Consider the following 11,385-nt stretch of genomic DNA (forward strand, 5'->3'; position numbering starts at 1 on the left):
CTTAGAAGACTCAAAACAAATCTATAGTGAAAAAAGTCAGAGAAGTGAGTGGATATTGAGTCTCAGGGACTTGGAAATTTCTGAAATGATGGAAATGTCATGTATCTTGACAAGGTTGTACATTTATCAAACTTACCAAATTATTAATAAACACTAAGATTTGTGCATTTTCTATGATTGATGAACCTATAATGACACATCACAATCACCCAAAGTTCATCAGAGTTCACTCATGTAGATTCTATGGGTTTGGACAAATGTATAATTACATGCATCTATCATTAAAGTACATTAAAATACAGAGCATTTTTTACTGCTCGAAAAATTTCCTGTGTTCCATGTAGTCATCTCTACTCCAAATCCTTAATAACCCACAAATCCTTTTACTATCTCTATGGCTGTGCATTTTTTTTAATATAAGGAGTAATAGAAAATTTTGTGCTTGTGGGTGTTATTAAACAAATAAGAAAAACAAAATAATGATATAAGGCAGAGTTGGAGACAGTTCCTGGAGTGATATCCTTAAGCAGATAAGGCAAGATGTACTCTAGCTCACAAGTAGAAGAATTTCCTTTGGCCATAAATAAGTACTCGTGGATCATCTGTGATAACAGATGGAAAGGCACACTATGTAGTTGTAGATACCTGTAGACGGTAAGACTAGGAGTGGGAGTCCGTGGAAGTTTTCTCCTGACAGCTTCAATCGGCACAGTGGAGTAGTAATCAAAGTCAACCTCTGAGAATGAGTTGAGAGGACACGTACTAACGATATGAAGAGAAAGGAGAATATATGAGTGGAAGAGTGAAAGAGTTTTAGAAAGCATTAAAGGCTTATTTGCTCTTCTTGTTCATGAATTTATAGTGGAATGAAGGTGTGTAGTTTTATTTTCTTTCCAATCATATCCAATTTCATTCTGTGTGTGTGTGTGTAAACTTGAACAGTTAGATTTAGTCATAGATGTAGTTATGCCCAGGATTTCCCAGGTGGCTCAGCAGCCAAGAACCCACCTGCCAATGCAGAAGATGTAGGAGACACAGTTTCAATTTCTGGAAAAGATCTCCTGGAGTAGGAAATGGCAACCAGCTCCAGTATTCTTGCCCGGAAAATTTCATGGACAGAGGAGCCTGGCAGGCTATAGTCCATGGGGTCACAAAGAGTCAGACATGACTGAGCAACTAACACTTTCACTTTTCATATTTTTAGCTAATATATATTAAGCATTTATTAGATGCCAAGCAATGTAAATGTTTTGTAAGTGTATATATATATATATATATATGTTTTAACTCAATTAATTCAAACATTATGAAGTACATGTGATTTTCATCCTTATTTTACAAATGACAAAACTGAAAGACAAGGTTAAATAATCTTAGCTAAGATCACAACACTAGTAAGTTATATTTAGGATTTCATGCCAGAGAATCTGGCTCTGTAAACCTTGTATTTATCTATAAGCTAATAAATGACAGTAATGACGAATAGTAATTTTTCATTTGTATATGTGTGGTCTGTCTTTAATAGAGTCTCATTTTCATAAATTAAATGTTGACCTAAAATAAATGAAAAAAAAAACACAAAAAATTTAACTGAAAAAGAAAAAGATGCTCACTTAGAGAATTTCTACAACAGTGCACAGAATGAGACAATTATGTTGTTCTACTTTAATTCTCAGTCTTTAACTGAACACCTGGATTTATCACTTTACATTTTTGAGGATGAAAATGATGTATTTAATGAATTCAGTTAATTCCTCTTGGCAGATTTTAACTATTGAACAATTTAAAAACATTCATTTTTTACCTGCTAATTACAGCTATTAGGCAGAACAGAAATACTTACCACTCCAGAAACACAATTAAGGAATATTTTTGACAACAATAATGCTCCCAAGCCCATTCCGAAGGTTCCAGAAAAACATCTATTTCTGCTTTTTGACTATGTCAAAGCCTTTGAATGTGTGGATCACAATAAACTGGGGAAAATTCTGAAAGAGATGGGAATACCAGACCACCTGACCTGTCTCGTGAGAAACCTATATGCAGGTCAGGAAGCAAAAGTTAGAACTGGACAGGGAACAACAGACTGGTTCCAAATAGGAAAAGGAGTATGTCAAGGCTGTATATTGTCACCCTGCTTATTTAACTTACATGCAGAGGACATCATGAGAAACGCTGGGCTGGAAGAAGCACAAGCTGGAATCAAGATTGCCGGGAGAAATATCAGTAACAACAGACATGAAGATGACACCACCCTTATGGCAGAAACTGAAGAGGAACTAAAAAGCCTCTTGATGAAGGTGAAAGTGGAGAGTGAAAACGTTGGCTTAAAGCTCAACATTCAGAAAACGAAGATCATGGCATCTGGTCCCATCACTTCATGGGAAATAGATGGGGAAACAGTGGAAACAGTGTCAGACTTTATTTTCCTGGGCTCCAAAATCACTGCAGATGGTGACTGCAGCCATGAAATTAAAAGACGCTTACTCCTTGGAAGGAAAGTTATGACCAACCTAGACAGCATATTCAAAAGCAGAGACATTACTTTGCCAACAAAGGTCTGTCTAGTCAAGGCTATGGTTTTTCCAGTGGTCATGTATGGATGTGAGAGTTGAACTGTGAAGAAAGCTGAGCACTGAAGAACTGATGCTTTTGAACTGTGGTGTTGGAGAAGACTCTTGAGAGTCTCTTGGACTGCAAGGAGATCCAACCAGTCCATCTTAAAGGAGATCAATTCTGGGTGTTCATTGGAAGGACTGATGTTGAAGCTGAAACTCAAATACTTTGGCCACCTGATGTGAAGAGCTGACTCATTTGAAAAGACCCTGATGCTGGGAAAGACTGAGGGCATGAGGAGAAGGGGAAAACAGAGGATGAGATGGCTGGATGGCATCACCGACTCAATGGTCATGGGTTTGGGTGAACTCCGGGAGTTAGCAATGGACAGGGAGGACTGGCATGCTGCAGTTCATGGGGTCACAAAGAATCGGACACGACTGAGCAATTGAAGTGAACTGAACTTACTCAGAATCAAGTCCAAAGTGCTAAAATCACTACAAGATTCCACAAAACCTGACAGAACCCTTACAACAATGTGCCCCATCTCCCGTTACTCTTCCCTCACTCATTCTAAGCCAAACAACTTTTCCACACTTGACACAGCGTTCTCACTCATATACTTTCCTTTCCTGAAATCGTCTTCTCACAGATCACACAATCTGGCTCCACAAATTCCTTTGGCTCTATGTTCAAATGTCACCTTATCAAGTGCTCAATAAAATAGCATCTTTACAACCCTGTCTTTCCAACCTTCGTCATTTCCTATTCCCCATATGCCACTGTATTTTTCTCCAGACATTTTATTAACATAATATTTTGCCATTTGCAACAACCTGGATAAACATGGAGGGCACTGTGCTAAGTGAAATAGGTTGAACAGAGAAAGACAAATACTGTATGATATCACTTACATGTGAAATCTAAAATATACAACTAATGCCTCACAGATACAAAGAACAAACTAGTGGTTACTACTGGGGAGAGAAAATAGCAGAGGGGCAACATAGGGGTAGGGGAGTAAAAGGTACAGACTTATGTATAAAATATGCCACAAGCATATACTGTACAATATATATCCAATATAGCCAATATTTTATAGTAACTATGAGTAGAATATAACGTTTAAAAATTGTGAATCTCTATATTGTACATCTGTAACTTGCCACCCCTCAAACTCTGAAAAAAAGACATATTCTTGATATTAAATTTGATATCTTGATATTAAAGTTGATATTAAATTTGAAAATGCAGAGGAACCAGAGATCAAATTGCCAACATTGGCTGGATCATGGAAAAAGCAAGAGAGTTCCAGAAAAACATCTATTTCTGCTTTATTGACTATGTCAAAGCCTTTGACTGTGTGGATCCCAATAAACTGTGGAAAATTCTTCAAGAGATGGGAATACCAGACCACCTCACCTGCCTCTTGAGAAATTTGTATGAAGGTCAGGAAGCAACAGTTAGAACTGGACATGGAACAACAGACTGGTTCCAAATAGGAAAAGGAGTACGTCAAGGCTGTATGTTGTCACCCTGCTTATTTAACTTCTATGCAGAGTACATCATGAGAAATGCTGGGCTGGAAGAAACACAAGCTGGAGTCAAGATTGCCAGGAGAAATATCAATAACCTCAGATGTGAAGATGACACCACCCTTATGGCAGAAAGTGAAGAGGAACTAAAAAGCCTCTTGATGAAAGTGAAAGTAGAGAGTGAAAAAGTTGCCTTAAAGCTCAATATTCAGAAAACAAAGATCATGGCATCCAGCCCCATCACTTCATGGGAAATAGATGGGGAAACAGTGGAAACAGTGGCTGACTTTATTTTGGGGGGCTCCAAAATCACTGCACATGGTGATTGCAGCCATGAAATTAAAAGACGCTTACTCCTTGGAAGGAAAGTTATGACCAACGTAGATAGCATATTCAAAAGCACAGACATTACTTTGCCAACAAAGGTCTGTCTAGTCAAGGCTATGGTTTTTACTGTGGTCATGTATGGATGTGAGAGTTGGACTGTGAAGAAGGCAGAGCGCCGAAGAATTGATGCTTTTGAACTATGGTATTGGAGAAGACTCTTGAGAGTCCCTTGGACTGCAAGGAGATCCAACCAGTCCATTCTGAAGGAGATCAACCCTGGGATTTCTTTGGAAGGAATGATACTGAAGTTGAATCTCCAGTACTTTGGCCACCTCATGCGAAGAGTTGACTCATTGGAAAAGACTCTGATGCTGGGAGGGATTGGGGGCAGGAGGAGAAAGGGACGCCAGAGGATGAGATGGCTGGATGGCATCACTGACTCGATGGACATGAGTCTGAGTGAACTCCGGGGGTTGGTGATGAACAGGGAGGCCTGGAGTGCTGTGATTCATGGGGTCGCAAAGAGTTGGACATGACTGAGGGACTGAACTGAAATGACTGAACTGATCTGCCTATTTCCATCAGAATACAAACACTGCCTGTTCCTATGTATTATTTATTATATCCCAGTTCTAAGAATAGTACCTGGCCTAGTAGACAGTGATTAAATATTTTTTGAATCCATTTTTAATTCTGGTAGTCTGTCTTCTTGAAATTCTAACAGATTTGTTTCTTCTAAAATTAATATACTTCTCAATTAATCAAACATACTATATTCTCTCAAATTTCTTCTACTCATCTAATTGTGTAAAGCTTCGGTTACTGTGTCTTTGTCACTCCTAGTACATGTTGGAATTTTAGCCATTAATATGAACAGAACAACAGATATTCAAATACATTGTTTTCTCAAATAAAACACAGGAATTAAAAACAAAAGCAAGGTTAATGTACAGGTTAATCATCTTACCACAAGAGGTCACACATTCATTTATAAAAATCTATTTATCTGTGTGCTAATGTAATTGGAAGAAAACACACAAATGAAACAGAACAGTAGCAACAAAATCATTACTCCCAGTTCCACAACTTCTGAGGAGTTATTTTGAACACATAAAAAATATTTCTGCTGCAATCCAACCAGGTTCCTAAAAATCTTTGTGTTAATGAGTACTCTCTTAACTTCTAAATTTTAGTAGGAAGCTTGGTAGAGATGGTCTTTATTGAAGAAAATATCTCAAAAAGGGTCTTAGTGGTCAACTGCTGTATATCATAATGTGACAATAAGGGGGTTGAAGGCAGCTAGAAGGGGAGAATAAAGGTCTAAACAGAATTGGCTGAGAAGATGGCTGTAATTTGGATAAGGAAGGAAAAAGAAAAGTGGGATCTAATCAAAGAGAAATCTCCCCTTGTACATTATCAAATGTGAAATTTTAGGTTACTATCATATAAATTATAAAGTAAAATGAGTGCTGGCACTTGAGCTAGACTAAAATCCTCCACCATCTCTCCTTAGTTTTCGTAAAACATTGTAGACTTGGAAAGTCTTGTGCTGCTTGTGCTTTGGCAAGAACAGAATAGGTGCAGTGTTGAGTCTGAGGAGAAAAGCTGTAAAGAACATCAGGTCCAGGGGACAAGATGCAGACAGATCAGTGACCATGGGCAAGGGGAGCAGCGGGGAGTGAGGAGAAACACACACTTCACAGAGACTCTGGAAAGAAGCTGGGTTTTCCCACAATGTGAAGGAGCACTAGAGTTTCAGCTTTAGCATCATTCCTTCCAAAGAAATCCCAGGGTTGATCTCCTTCAGAATGGACTGGTTGGATCTCCTTGCAGTTCAAGGGACTCTCAAGAGTCTTCTCCAATACCACAGTTCAAAAGCATCAATTCTTCGGTGCTCTGCCTTCTTCACAGTCCAACTCTCACATCCATAGGATCTGGGAACTCCCAAGCAACTTAAATTTGGCTTATACAGAAGACGGGCTTACACACTGAGTCCTCCAGTTACTCCAATGTTTGGACTTGGAAAAATAATAAACGGACTGCATTAGCCTACTAACTCACAAAACTCCTCTTACTGAAAGGCACAGTACTTCCATGAAAAGCTCTCAGCTTTTATTTAATTTCTTGACAGTTTGTCTTCCTCTTTCTACAAAGTATGTGGCTCTCCTTTTCAGTTTTGCCTGGACTTACAGAAAGTTCCAAGTTAAATTTTACACTGAAGCAATGAAAATGCGGGACATAATATCCACTCAATATTAGTTGAACGAGTGAAGGAGATAACAGCAAGATATTAAACTGGATCTATCGTAAATTCAAGGATCATGGCTCTGCCAGAGAAAGTACAGATGGCCTGAAAGTTTTGGATTATAAGAAGACTCAAGAAGTAATTTCTCAAAAGTTGGGATAACTGCTTCCAGAAGAGACTGAAAGGGAATACCTTAGGGTGTCTTTCAGTAATTTAATATCTAGGTTATCTCAGCCAGAATCTCTAGTGAAAGTGAAAAGTGAAAGTTGCTCAGTCATGTCTGACTCTCTGTGCCCCCATAGACTGTACTGTCCATGGAATTCTCCAGGCCAGAATACTGGAGTGGGTAGCCTTTCCCTTCTCCAGGGGATCCTCCCAACCCAGGGATCAAACCCAGGTCTTCCACACTGCAGGAGGATTCTTTACCAGCTGAGCCACAATGGAAGCCCAATATCTCTAGCAGGTAATGTTGGCAGATCTTTTCTACTGTGAAAGATTTAAATGTCAAAGAGCCTTCTCACAAAAAAAAAAAAAAAAAAAAGAGGCTGTTTTTCAAATTTTGTTTGAAAGAAACCCTTGTCTTGCTGCCTTCTTTTGCTTCTTGCTTGTTCCAATTGTTTTGATTTTCTCGGTAAAATTGCATTGTTTTACTCAAGAAAGCATTTGAGTGTCCAGGTTATATCGCACATGCTGAAGAAAAAAAGATATGCAAAGGAAAATCTATTGGCAAAGACCACTTTTATTTCACTATGCTTCTTTGTCTACTCTCTAATGGTTTTCTTCTTTGATGAGGAGTTTAGGAATTTGGAAAAGAAACTTTGTTTTTCCTTTCTTTTTGGTGGGGAAAAGGTGGTTAGGGTGCATTTTTAACTGAGAAAATTAGATGGTTTTATTCTCAACCATCTATTAATTGTTCATGATAATTTTAATACCTACCTATGGTGTTATTACTTGGGAGGACACTAATACAGAACATTAATAACGTAAATGTACAAATAGAATCTTCTGACATTTGAAGTTCAAATACATTATATATTTTCATCTAAAAGAAGTGTTAGGCTACCTAAGTGGATATGTCAGTTTTGTACAAAACAAACACACACACACACACACACACAAAAACCCTCAATTAAATACACATGCCTCAATTAGATACACTTGGGAGACCAGAGGGCTTCCCAAGTGGCTCAGTGGTAAAGAATCTGCCTGCCAATGCAGGAGATGTCTGTTCAATCCCTGGGTCGGGAAGATTCTCTGGAGAAGGAAATGGCAACCCAACCCAGTATTCTTGCCTGGAGAATCCCATGGACAGAAACTCTTTATGGGCTACAGTCCATAGGGTCTCAAAGAGTTAGACATGACTGGGCATGCACGCACAGGATACCAGAAGGGGCAGCTCTCACAAGAGGAAGAAGAAAATGTTTTCTTCTTTTCTGGCAAGAACTTAACCAATAAAAAGACCTGCACTGTGTTTACTACAGCCCTCCCAACTTCCCCTTCCTCTCGAAGAAAGCACTCTTCTCCCCTTGCCGTGGAGGGACCTGCACACAGCTCACGAAGTTTGCAGACCTCGAAATTCTCCTCTGAATCCAAATCAACCCGTCTTTGCTGGAGGAATAACTGATAGTCAGCTTGTTTTAGGTCAACTGTTTGGTCTTCCTTAATTACTACATGTACTTTCCTTCTGTAAATGATGATTTCTAATGGAGGCAATTTCATGACTAAAACAGTTTTCATAAATTATCATGCAGAAAAATACATCTTCCATTTTATACTATAACTGAACAACTATTTTATCTGAAAAACATAATATCATTTCAGAAAATTTTAATGGCATCTTTAAAAGGAAGATGAAAGATTAACTCAACATTGACTGAAACCACACATTTAAAAAACATAGTAGTTTTCAATGTTTTGTAAGCATAATTAAGGAGCATGTTTTGCTTTTTGAAATGTACTTATTTCCTGTCTTCATGTTTCCTAAACTAATGCCTGCATCTACTTTTGGAAAGTAATAATTACTCCACCAAATGGCACTTTTCCAGTGAAATCTCCTATTACCTTTCAAATCTAGTTCTTATGTTCTTCTAGTTTCATTTCCTTTTAATTGAGTAGAATTTCCTGATATGAAAGAGACCTCACATACCACTATTACTACTACCAAATAATAATAAAATTTGAAATGCTATAATATTGGCCGTGCGTGTTCAAAGAAAAAAATGAATTTCAATTTCCACCTTAGAGTGTGTACATGTGCACAGAAAATCACCTCCAACTGGTGCTGCATGAAGAACTGATTATAAGAGCAAAAAACAAGTAAACTAAACATGTAAACACAAAGAAGTGAATAATTAAAAATGCATAGGGAATTACCAGGAGATACAAACAGCAATGTGGAAAGATCTTTAAGATTTATTCTTGAATAGTACAAGTTCAGGCTGTAAAACATTATATAAATTATGATGCCATTCATAGAAATCACATATATACTCATACCAATATGCACATCAATAAAGTATTGCTCTATTGGTATAGGTATCTATGCCAAAGGTTTTAGTGGTCCTTTGGAGACTGGATGGGGTGGGCAAATGGTAGTAAGTGGGAAATTTTATACAGATCATTTTTATGGTAATAATGAATTATAAATATATTTTAAAATAAAGTGAAAACTGTATACTTCCTCATTTTATACCTAAGTTCCTTCCCTCAATTTCTAAGTATTCAAAATTAAAGTGTTAAGAATGTTACTCTAATGTATATCAAAATCACAGAGGTACCACCTCACACCAGTCAGAATGACAGTCATCAAAAAGTCTACACATAACAAATACCACAAAGAGTGCAGAGCAAAGGGAAACCTCCTATGTCATTGGTAGGAATATAAATTGGTGCAGCCACTGTGGAAAACAATATGGAAGTTGCTCAGAAAACTAAAATTAGAATTACCATATGATCCAGCAATCCCAGTCCTGGCATATACATGGAAAAAACTATAATTCAGAAAGATGCATGCACCCCTTTGTTCATAACAGCATTATCCCCAATAGCCAAAATATGGAAACAACCTAAATATCCATCAACAGATGAATGGATAAAGAAGATGTGGTGTGCACACACACACACACACAACGGAATACTACTCAGCCATAAATAATGAATAAAATAATGCAATTTGCAGCAACATGAAGGCAACTAGATTCAAACTAACTTAAGCAAGTCAGAAAGACAAATCCCATATGATATCACTTACATGTGGAATTTAAAATATAGCACAAATGAACCTATCTACCAAACAGAAACAGACTTAACAGACGTAGAAATTAGACTTGTGGTTGCCAAGGTGGGGAAGGGGAGGGAAAGTGACAGACTGGAAATTTGAGGTTGGTAGATACAAACTGTTACATTTAGAAAGGATAAACAAGGTCCTACTGTATAGCACAGGTAACTATGTCCAATCTCCTGGGATAAACCATAATGGAAAATCATTTTGAAAAGTGCCTATGTGTAAAACTGAGTCACTTTGCTGTACAGCTGCTGCTGCTGCTGCTAAGTCGCTTCAGTCGTGTCCGACTCTGTGCGACCCCATAGATGGCAGCCCACTAGGCTCCCCCATCCCTGGGATTCTCCAGGCCAGAACACTGGAGTGGGTTGCCATTTCCTTCTCCAATGCATGAAAGTGAAGTTGCTCAGTCGTGTCCAACTCTTCACGACCCCATGGACTGCAGCCCATCAGGCTCCTCCATCCATGGGATTCTCCAGGCAAGAGTACTAGATTGGAGTACCATTGCCTTCTCCATTTTTCACCTCTAAATGTCAAATTATCTCAAATACATTTATTAATAGCTGTTATTGCATGCATTCGTAACTGGCACAGGACCTAAAATGTCTCTGACTTGTTAGGGAAGTGTACACATCTGTGGGGACCTACATTTTCTATGGAAACCCATAAATCTACTTCCTTAAATATTTACTTTTTAATTTTATGGTGTATTGATTTCCTCTACTGAAGCCTTTGAAATGTCTGAATCTTGTCACCACAACCAATGAACAAACATCTCTTTAGGGCTTCCCTGATGGTTCAGACAGTAAAGAATATGCCTGCAATGCAGGAGACCCAGGTTTGATCCCTGGGTTGGGAAGAGCCCCTGGAGAAGGGAAATGGTAACTACTCCAATATTCTTGCTTGGAGAATTTCATGGACAGAGGAGCTTGGCAGGACAAGAGGAGCTTGGCATGGACAGAGGAGCAGGCAGTCCATGGAGTCACCAAGAGTCGGACACAACTCAGAACCAATGAAAAAACATCTCTCTAGCTATGCTTAAACCAAAAAAAGAGAAAATGCTTTCTTAGAATCAGCATAAATTAATGAGTCCCCCAAACTCTGGTGCGTATTAAGAAAAAAGATTTGAGGCCTTAAATTTCAATGTTTCCTTTTTCCAAAAAACAACTGATAAAACACCCTAGTTCAGTTCAGTCGCTCTGTCGTGTCCAACTCTTTGCGACCCCATGAATTGCAGCACGCCAGGCCTCCCTGTCCATTACCAACTCCCGGAGTTCATTCAGACTCCATCAAGTTGGTGATGCCATCCAGCCATCTCACCCTCTGTCACCCCCTTCTCCTCCTGCCCCCAATCCCTCCCAACATCAGAGTCTTTACCAATGAGTCAATTCTTCACACGAGGTGGTCAAAGTACTGAAGTTTCAGCTTTAGCATCATTCCTT

Source organism: Bos javanicus, chromosome 7, assembly GCF_032452875.1.
Source record: "Bos javanicus breed banteng chromosome 7, ARS-OSU_banteng_1.0, whole genome shotgun sequence".
NCBI lineage: Eukaryota > Metazoa > Chordata > Mammalia > Artiodactyla > Bovidae > Bos > Bos javanicus.